This window comes from Lethenteron reissneri, unplaced genomic scaffold (genome assembly GCF_015708825.2).
Source record: "Lethenteron reissneri isolate LAM-NWPU_2019-01 unplaced genomic scaffold, ASM1570882v1 scaffold_618, whole genome shotgun sequence".
Taxonomy (NCBI): Eukaryota; Metazoa; Chordata; class Hyperoartia; order Petromyzontiformes; family Petromyzontidae; genus Lethenteron; species Lethenteron reissneri.
The window spans coordinates 153,601-164,613 of record NW_026892140.1 but is presented as its reverse complement, the minus strand read 5'-3'; the positions used below and the strand labels follow the sequence as shown (position 1 = coordinate 164,613).

At 53.6% G+C, this 11,013-nt stretch overlaps 1 pseudogene; it reads right to left on the bottom strand.

Annotated features, from left to right (window-relative positions):
- Positions 1–6,017: 6,017 nt before the first annotated feature.
- On the bottom strand, positions 6,018–10,470 carry LOC133339973 (protein Wnt-7b-like; annotated as a pseudogene).
- Between the last annotated feature and the right edge of the window lie 543 nt (positions 10,471–11,013).

The following is an 11,013-nucleotide window of genomic DNA, read 5'->3' as shown; positions in this document are numbered from 1 at the left end:
CACACACACACACAGCACACACACACAGCACACAGCACACACAGCACACACACAGCACACACACATCACATACACAACACACACAGCACACACACACACACACAGCACACAGCACACACACAGCACATACACAACACACACAGCACACACACACAGCACACAGCACACACAACAGCACATACACAACACACACAGCACACACACACACAGCACACACACAGCACATACACAACACACACAGCACACACACACAGCACACAGCACACACACAGCACATACACAACACACACAGCACACACACACACAGCACACAGCACACACACAGCACATACACAACACACACAGCACACAGCACACACACAGCACATACACAACACACACAGCACACACACACACACAGCACACACAGCACACACACACACAGCACACACAGCACACAGCACACACAACACACACAGCACACACACACACACACAGCACACAGCACACACACAGCACATACACAACACACACAGCACACACACACAGCACACAGCACACACACAGCACATACACAACACACACAGCACACACACACACAGCACACACAGCACACACACAGCACACACAGCACACAGCACACACACAGCCCACACAACACACACAGCACACACAGCACACACACACACACAGCACACACAGCACACACAGCACATACACACAGCACACAGCACAGCACACACACAGCACACACACAGCACACACACACAGCACACACACACAGCACACACAGCACACACACAGCACACACAGCACACACACAGCACACAGCACACACACACAGCACACACACAGCACATACACAACACACAGCACACACACAGCACACACAGCATACACACACACAGCACACAGCACACACACAGCACACACACAGCAGACACAGCACACAGCACACACACAACACACACACAGCACACACACAGCACACAGCACACACAGCACCCACACACACAGCACACACACAGCACACACACAGCACATACACAACACACACACACAGCACACACAAGTCGATATATCTATTCTGTTCACGTTTACAGCAATTTCGAGCACTCTGCTTATTTTCAAATCGCAAGTGCTTGATTTTGTTGTGAACGAGAGTCAGACTCATCTACTCGTTCTTCTGAAGTCCAGTGTAGCAGGCCGCAAACACAGCGTATTGATGAAGTAGCCTCGAGTTCTAGATTTGAAGCTTTCGTGACTGCAAGTATTCATATTCTTAGGTTTTTTCCAGTAAAGTCACGTAGGTAAAAAATTAATAAAAGTAAAAATAAAATAAAAAAATAAAAATCTCGACGTTTCGGAAGCAACACAAGCTTCCGTCTTCAGGTGGAACCGTCACAGCCTGACTGCTGCATCAAGTGAGAGGTGTGACGGTTCCACCTGAAGACGGAAGCTTGTGTTGCCTCCGAAACGTGATTTTTTATTACATTTTTATTTTACTTTTATTAATTTTAATTTTCACCTACGTGACTTTACCGAAAAAACCTAAGAATATGAATCCTTGCAGTCACGAAAGCTTCAATCTAGAACTAGTTGTCATTTGTTCCAAAGTACGTGCACGTACAGAGCACGCTACGTGTGACGGATTTCCATCGCGGAAATTGTCGTCCATAGCAGCCTCGTTAGTGCTCATTTGTGCGGCGTCTGGACGTGACCTCGAGGGCTGCCTCGAGGTCACGCGTCTTGGAGCGCCGCCTGGCGGCATCGTGACGACTTCCCGGCCCACGAGGGGAACGTTGGAAGTCTTGGAGCGACCGACTCCGATATCGCGTCACTCAGGGGTGTCCAAACTTTTTTGCAAAGAGGGCCAAGTTTGATCAAATGAAGATGCCCGGGGGCCAATAGTCCCTTCCGACATTATTTTTTTCACCACAAAAGTTACGTGAAAACACACACACTGTTCTAAAAAAAATGTCATTGCCACAATTAACTTTATTTTTCAAATGACAATGTAACCAAATATAAGCCACTCAGGCAGACGTGAACAACTCTAAAAACGCAATTCTGCCTTTCATTCAGTCAGATAACATTGAACAAACTGTATAGAATACCTTACATTTCCATGAGTTAAATATCTTTACCTCATGAACATTTTTAACAGGAGTTATAAGTAATGCAAAGTGGTCTGTTATCATTAAACTTTAAAACAAGTGAATTTTGCCCTTGTTTTTTACAAGATCTTTCAGAAAGCAATAGTTTGTGTCACATCTACAGCTACATAACATCAACAGTTATAACCAAATCTTATTCAAGAGTTTAATAAAACAAGTGCCATAAGTCCATCATGTTTGCAATAACCACAATACAAGCAGTCAAAATGCAAACAAAAAGAAACAACTCTGATGATGATAATGATATGCACTGTCCTTGAAGTTGATTGGTCCACATCCGAGACAGTACCAGTTGAAAGGGTAAAAACCTAGCACTATATTTGCCACTGGTAAAGGAGATGTCTCATAGTGTAAATGCTTACCCCGAGCTCTCAATACTCTGATAGTGCGCTGTCTTTGAGTTGTACGCCTTTTGGTGTCATCTGGTCCAACACCAATGGTGACCGGGCTCTAAGGAAAGCTGTCTCGGGTGTGGACCAATCAACTTCAAGGACAGTGCATATCATTATCATCATCAGAGTTGTTTCTTGTTTGCATTTTGACTGCTTGTGTTGTGGTTATTGCAAACATGATGCCTTGTATAAAGGTGTCAGTTGTTGTACCAGTTGAAAAGGGTAAAAACCTATCACTATTTTGCCACCGGTAAAGGAGATGTCTCGTAGTGTAAACGTCAAACCACATTTGGTGAACGAGGCGTGTAACGATGGAACTTCTCCAAAGAGACACGCGACCGAGCCAAGTGTGATTGGGCAACTGCGCCGTGCGGCGCCTTGCGCACGAGCGCGTGAGGTGCACTGCCCCAGCAACGTAGCGGCGCAGAACCCGCCGCCGCTCACCGTCCGTCAGCGTCGTACCATTGCCGGCACGGGGCTTGCAACTACCCGCCCCCCTCTGTTCGCACCCGGGTGCTTCGACCCCTCCGCGCACCGGCGCAGTTGCACCGCCTGTGCACTCGACGGTAGCTGCGCTGCCGCGAGCGGTGAGCGGTAGACCAGGCAGTGCCGTTCGAGTTCACCCTTCACTTCGCTGCCGGCCGCTGGCGGCACGAACCTCGTGGCCTACGCAGAGATGATTGCACGAGTTGGGCAACTTGCGTGAAGGGTAACTGCGTTGCAGGGCAGCAAGTAGGTGGCCGAGCTAGCGCGTGCTCAACGGGCGCGATGTCTCCTGCTGAACGTGTTTGTCGTATTGAAATGGCTGCACGCCGTACGGAGCTGGAAATCAAAATTTCCCTGTACAAGAATAGGGGTAAGCCGAATGGGTTGACATGTATGAATGTGTGGCATTTAAATACAATACTCGTTTTTATTAAAGCTGTGTCTGTGTTTGTTCAGGGTGTGCCAGGGTCTCAGGGTCCTATGGGACCTCCTGGTGTGCCTGGACCTCACGTGAAAAGTTAAAGCAAGTGTGCGGTAAATAGTTGATGTCAAAGGTTTCTGGAAATTGTGGACTCCCCCCTCAAAAATATCTTTACCCCAACGTAGTTATATATAGCTACACGCCCTACATACAACAGAAGAAGTAGTATCTATTGACTCTGTAGTTGTATCGACGGACTGTGCAGTAGTATCTACTGAGCCAGTAGTAGCTACTGACTGTGTAGTAGGATTTACTGCATTTCGTATTTTCATTAGAGAATGCACTGAATGTGTAAGTTGTGAATAAATGAGGCTGCAGCGACTACAGCCTGACACGTTCTTAGTTTAATGTCGCATTTAGTCGTCTAGAAAAAAGTATCAGCTTAGATGCAATATCACCCTAAGAAAGTTACGTACCCGTTATTTTGGTATGATTTATCCAAGAGATTAACTGCCTCATGTGGCACTCCGCTTGTTTCTACTTTATATACTACATTAATGTATACTTACATACATTTAATCACGATTATTTCCTGTTCCATCAGCTAAAATTACCATCATATATACGGTGAGGGAAAAAAGTATTTATCCCCTGCTGATTTGTACGTTTGCCCACTGACAAAGAAATGATCAGTCAATAATTGTAATGGTAGGTTTATTTGAACAGTGAGAGACAGAATAACAACAACAAAATCCAGAAAAACGCGTCAAAAATGTAATAAATTGATTTGCATTTTAATGAGGGAAATAAGTATTTGACCCCCTCTGCAAAACATGAGTTAGTACTTGGTGGCAAAACCCTTGTTGGCAATCACAGAGGTCAGACGTTTCTTGTAGTTGGCCACCAGGTTTGCACACATCTCAGGAGGGATTTTGTCCCACTCCTCTTTGCAGATCTTCTCCAAGTCATTAAGGTTTCGAGGCTGACGTTTGGCAACTCGAACCTTCAGCTCCCTCCACAGATTTTCTATGGGATTAAGGTCTGGAGACTGGCTAGGCCATTTCAGGACCTTAATGTGCTTCTTCTTGAGCCACTCCTTTGTTGCATTAGCCGTGTGTTTTGGGTCATTGTCATGCTGGAATACCCATCCACGACCCATTTTCAATGCCCTGGCTGAGGGAAGGAGGTTCTCATCCAAGATTTGACGGTACATGGCCCCGTCCATCGTCCCTTTGATGCGGTGAAGTTGTCCTGTCCCCTTAGCAGAAAAACACCCCCAAAGCATAATGTTTCCACCTCCATGTTTGACGGTGGGGATGGTGTTCTTGGGGTCATACAAGTTAAGGGGGAGGAGGGGGGGAGCTTTTCAGCCAATGAATGAACGTATTGGGAGGGGGGGGTGCTAAAAGAGGTGTACGTAGACGTCGACGTGGACGTGTTTGTGCGCAAGCCCCTGTTGGTGCACATGACAGAAGAGAACGAAAATGCCCATGTTGTTTTACCCAGTGTTGGCTGACAATCAAATACGAAAAAGGAGAGTACTGTTAAACGCTGGGGATGTCAACACTCGGTAAAGTAAAATAGTGCCTGTCAGATAAGATGGTCCAAAAATGTGTAGTTAAATCTTTTTTTGCATGGTTAATAACATCTTTCCAATGATTACTAAGTTTGTACCCATCATCACGGTTGAAATTATGTCTGTGTTTGTATATCTGAATGGCTTCGTGTACAAACCTTTGATGGTATCCAGAGGGTTTGCAGAGCACCTTAGTCTCGGAAAAAGCAATATCATGAGAGCCCATCTGTGAAGGATGTCATCCCTGACTTGCAATACCCTGGAGTCTATAAACTGAGTTGCAGCTGTGGTGATTGTTACATTGGGGAAACGAAACGTCATGTCTCTGATCGTGTCCGCGAGCACAAGCAAGATTTGAAACACGGCAAAATTGAGTCTTCCGCCTTTGCCGATCATTGCTACAATGCGGTGGGCTCTCATGATATTGTTTTTTCCGAGACTAAGGTGCTCTGCAAACCCTCTGGCTACCATCAAAGGTTTGTATACGAGGCCATCCAAATTTACAAACACAGACATAATTTCAACCGTGATGAGGGGTACACACTTAGTAATCATTGGAAATATGTTATTAACCATGCAAAAAATATTTAACCACACATTTTTGGACCATCTGCCGCCCTTCCATGCGCACCTTTCCCTGTAAAACACGAGATCATCGAGTCCACGCATTTCCCCGTGTTCGACGAGGGAAATGCTCGCCGGGGGGGGGGGGGGGGGGGGGACGCTGGGATTCACTGGGAGATGCTGCACTCGGTGCCGGCGACATACAGAACTTGTGGGTCCTCGTGGTCAGCAAATCTGAGTGGGAGAAGCAGCATGTGGTTGGAGGGGCAGAGGTGGTGGTGGGGGGGAGGGGCAGGGCATGGTGAGCAATGTGGACGAGTCACCGACTCCTCCTCTCTCTCCCATCATGCTGAGATCTCGGTGGCTACTTTGTCCCAGGCTCGGGAGCCGATTGCAGATCTCTTGCAGGGATCCGCCTGGCGCCCCCCCCCCCACCCCGTCGGCAATCACGCAGGGTGGCGGTGGTGGGGTGGTGAGTGGGGTGGGGTGAGGGAGGGAAGTTGAGGGCAACTGCGAGGTGCGGAACGACAGCCGCGCCATCAGGCAGCGACATCCGCTGACACTTTTGTCCGGCCATGATTGTTGTTGCCAGGGGCGAGGCCCGTGGGGGCCATGGCCGACAGTCGACGGGGCGAGCGATCGAGCCGGCGGAGGAGTCGGGGCCCCAGCTTCCCAGCGAGCCGCCGCCGCCGTCACTTGCACGTGTACTCCTCCGCCCCCTCGCTGCACGTGCTGCAGCGCACGTAGCAGCACCAGCGGAACTCGCACTTGCAATGCCACGAGCGCGTGTACTGGCGCGTGTCGTAGCCGCGGCCGCAGCACAGCAGCTCGCAGCCGTCGGCGTGCGGCGACGTGCGGTTCGCACGGGCGGCCGCGCGTGCCCACGCTGCCCGTCAGCCGGTCCTCCTCGCAGTAGCTAGGCGAGCTCTCGGTGAACACGAGCTCCGTGTGGAGCGGCTTGCGGTGGCCGCGCGAGCGCCTCGCCTGGAGGAAGGCGGGGTAGCGGTGGCGGTAGCGGCCGGCGTGCACCGGCTCCACGTGGACCGCCTCGTCGTACTTGCGCTTGAGCGCGGAGCCCACCTCGCGGAACTGGGGCAGCGTGGCCCAGCACGTCCTGGTGGTGCACGAGCCCAACACTCCGTGGCACTTGCACACCGTCTTCATCTTCTCCTCCAGCACCTGGCGGCGCGTGGTGGGGAGAGAGAGACGAGAGGGCAGGAGAGCATCGGGGAGGTAGGTGGGGACAAGTGGGGGGGGGGGGGGGAGACAAAAAGACAGAGAGAGACAGAGAGAGACAGAGAGAGACACAGAGAGACACAGAGAGACAGAGACAGACTTTGACTTTAATAATTTTATTACACCAGCGGCAATTGTGCTGGAGTTTTCCAATATATGAGCCTTTATGGCAACACACAAACATGTAATAAAAGACTCCGTCAGCCACTGCTGGTCTCCGCTTGTCTTCTATTTAGGTTCTTCTCCGCACCCCGCTGGTCTCCTCCACGGACCAGCGTCGTCTCCTCTCGCGTGCCACGCACGCTCCTCCGTTAGCTCCTCTACTCCCGCACTCCGCACCCCGCTGGCCGACGGCGTGCTGAGGACCTTCGGCCACGTGGCCGATGGCGCGGATCTCTCACCACCCAGCGTGGTTCAGACTCTCAACTTCCCCGACTGCCCCGATCTCTTCCGGGCTCCCACTAATATACATTCCCCCTCATGTGATCCTGACTCCTCTCCTTCCGGATCGTCAGATCCGGCCTTCCCATACTGCCCCGCTGGCTCCGCCCCCATTCACCTCGCCTCCCATTGGAGCCGAGGTGAACGGTGGCCCCTCCCACACGCCCCGCAGACCAGGCTCCGCCCCCCCAATACCCCGGCCGTGTGATTGGACCAGAGCCCAGCAACAACCCCATTTACACTATGAGACACCTCCTTTACCAGTGGCAAAATATAGTGATAGGTTTTTACCCTTTCAACTGGTACAAAAACTGACATGTTTGCAAGAACCACAAGAACCACAACACAAGCAGTCAAAATGCAAACAAAAAGAAACAACTCTGATGATGATAATGATATGCACTGTCCTTGAAGTTAATTGGTCCACACTCGAGACAGCTTTCCTTAGCTAAAAATAAGCATTGTGCCGGAAAAATGACGAGGAGAAGAGGTAGGATAATGGGGGGTGGGAAGGGGGGGAGGGAGAGAGTGGGGAGGGGTGATTTTGTTTTCAGCGCCTGCGTTGGATTGGATATGGAGGAGTGCTTGGTGTGGGGAAATCGCTGACACCTTGCGCCCGGCGGCGTTGTTGTGCAGGTTCATGAGCGTGCGTGCGCTCCGCTGGACCTCGCGCGCGTCCACGAAGAGGCGCGAGAACTCGAGGCTGTGGCTGAGGTCGGCCGAGCAGCCGCCCTGTGCATCGTAGAAGCCGCCCTGCTTGGCGCCGTCGCAGCCGCACCAGCTCCGGTCGCCCCGGCCGCACGCCGCCGTGATGGCATACGCCACGGCCGCCGCCATCACGGCGTGCGCGAAGGCCGCTTCTCGGCTACCTGCTTGTGTCGGGGAGCCCACGCACGGGGGGGGGGGGGGGCGGTGTGAGCAGCAGGGTGGTGGAGCAGGGACGCGTGGGAGGTGGGGGGGGGAGACGCGGGGTCGCGGTGATGTAGGGAAACAATTGATCGGCTGGATAAGGCAACTGCTGTATCATAAGCTCACGGGCAGCCTGCTGATACATGGAGTCCTCTCTGAGGAGATACCAACTGGGTCAGGTGTGCGACAGGGGTGTCTCCCTATGTCACCGGTGTCATTCATGTTGTGAATGGAGCCCTTTGCCCAGGCGGTCAGGGGAAATCAGCGGATTAAAGGGGTGTAGGGAGCCAGAAAAAATAGCCATGTGTATGGACGATGTCGTCATTTTCAGTGGAGATGTCTCCTCGGTATACGAGGCCCTAGGACTCGCGGATAGATTATTTTTGGCCTCGGGATTTAACGTAAATGTGAGGAAGAGTGAGATGCTGATCTTCAGTGACCCCAGGCTATTCGAGGGCCGTCCACCGGTATAACGGTGCTGGGAGAGGGGATCAAGATCCTAGGGGTCAGCTTCTGTTGGCAGGACTCGGCGACGAAGCATTGGATGGGAAGGGAGAGGGCGGTGAGGGGCGGGCCGGCCGGCCGGGCGGACAGGCGCCTTCCAATGGAAGGTAGAATGTTAGTCCCGAGGGTGGAAATCCTCCCGGCACTTATCTACCGGGCCTACGTGATCTCGCCGGGCGCGCAAATGGCGAAAAGACTGCAGCGAATGTTCTTCAGGTTCATCTGGGGGGGGGGGGGGGGGGCGCGATGGGCCGAGTGGAACGGGAAACGATGTGTAATAATAAAAGCGTCGAGAACGGTGGGAGGGGCGCCCCAAATATCACGTGCACCCTCGCCACGATCCTGGTCTGCGACACGCTGCGCCTGTATTTCTCCAATGGACTCCAGGTGGAAGCCTCGTTACATACGGCACAGGCAGGCGTGGCTCCTGCGGTGGCTTGGCACCCCCGTGGCTTGGCCTCAGGGGTGGTCGTGCACCGCGGCAAGCGAACACGTCGTGAAGCGTGAGCCGGCCCAGACACGCGCGTCGTGGATTCCCAGGGACGTCCTGGCGGAGACGTCTAAGCAGGAGGCTGGTACAGAGGTGCCAGGTGCACGGGGTGCCGTGCACCGACTACTTTAGAAAAACGTAACATCGCCAGCCCTGACAAAAAGGCAATGGGATTTATCCTGGCTGGCGGCCTGGGACAGGCCGGAATAAAGACGGTTCATGTGTTCCCGAAGATTGGCCCGCACCCTCAGTGCCCATTTGCTCGGGAGGTGTGGGAGTTATGTCAGCCTCTGCTGCCTCATTTTGTCCGGTAAAGGCCACATTGCCCAATACAATTTGGGGGATGTTCAGACAGAGGGCGGGGGGAGGTCTGGGCTCAGGCGTGGGCCGTCGTAAGCGCCGTGAAGGAGGCGGCCCTGTGGGCGGCGCGCGGGAGAGTGATTAAGGGCACCTGCATGTCGGGCCGTTGGAAAGGGTGGTGTAGGTGGAGACAGAGATGGTGGGCAGTGACGCTGCAAATGAGAAATGGCGGTGGCCTCCACCCCCGTGTGGCACAGAGTTTGAGGACGGCCTCCGCTGCGAGGGTAGGCGGATTCATGTTTCTTCCCTGGCGACGGTAAACTTGTTCGCTCAAAGGTTGTGTGCAGGATGTGTCTCTCGTGTTTCATACTCGGTGCACCTGCTGTCAGGGAGAGTGGTGCAGGCACTGGTTGTTACAACAGGATCACCGGCTCGGGTTGTGGTCATGATTTCTCCTGTTCTTTTTCCTGTTCTAGGCAGAGGACTGCCCATGATTGAGAAATGAAAAAACTTTTAAATAAATAAGAAACGTGGCGCGTTGCGAGTTCTAGAATTCAGAGAGAGACGCACAGGGTGACCGCACACCGCGGGTCCGCCCCTCTGCCGAACTGACGCCGAGTCGGGGCGCTCACCGCCTGGGAGCTCCTGGCCGAACACCGTCTCCTCCCCCAGCGCCGAGCAATTCCAGCGGCTGAATCGGAACTGGTGCCGGCACTCGCCGATTCCCAGGCGCGCGCCCTCGCCGACCGCGACCATCGCGTCCGGGTGGCTCCGGCACAGCGCCCGCTGCTGTGGCGTCAGTCCCGGAATCTTGCCGCAGATCGTGTCCGCGGACAGCGCCCTGCGGCCATCGGGCAGGCAGACGGACGCACGGACGGGCGCGTGGACGGAGAGCCGCCCGGCGGCACCGTGACCCGCGCGAGCGAACGCAGCAGCAGCAGCAGCGTGCAGACTTCTCCCTCGACGATCTTCACAGCGACGCGTTGCCACTCATTGACCCGACATCGCCACCGCAGCCCCCCCCCCCCCCCCCGTCACAACGCCGCGCGACGAGCCCGGCTTCTCGACGAGCCCGGCTTCTCTCTCTTACCCCACTCGCGAGTCGAAGAAGGCCGCCGTGAGAGCAGCAGCAATGCGGAGGAGGGGGCGGTGCGGCGGTGCCCAGCGGTGGACGCGCGCGCCACATGGCGCCGTCTGCCGCGTGGCCGAGGGTGCTGGCGCGCGCCATCTCGCGGAGTGTCACAGTGCCGCTGTGACGAGTCGAGCCAGACCACCTCGTCACACGCAGCAGCAGCTACACACACAGTGACACTCAGCTACACACAGTGACACTCAGCTACACACACACGCCTACACACAGTGACACTCAGCTACACACACACAGCTACACACAGTGACACTCAGCTACACACACACACCTACACACAGTGACACTCGGCTACACACAGTGACACTCAGCTATACACAGTGACACTCAGCTACACACACACAGCTACACACAGTGACACTCAGCTACACACAGTGACACTCAGCTACAC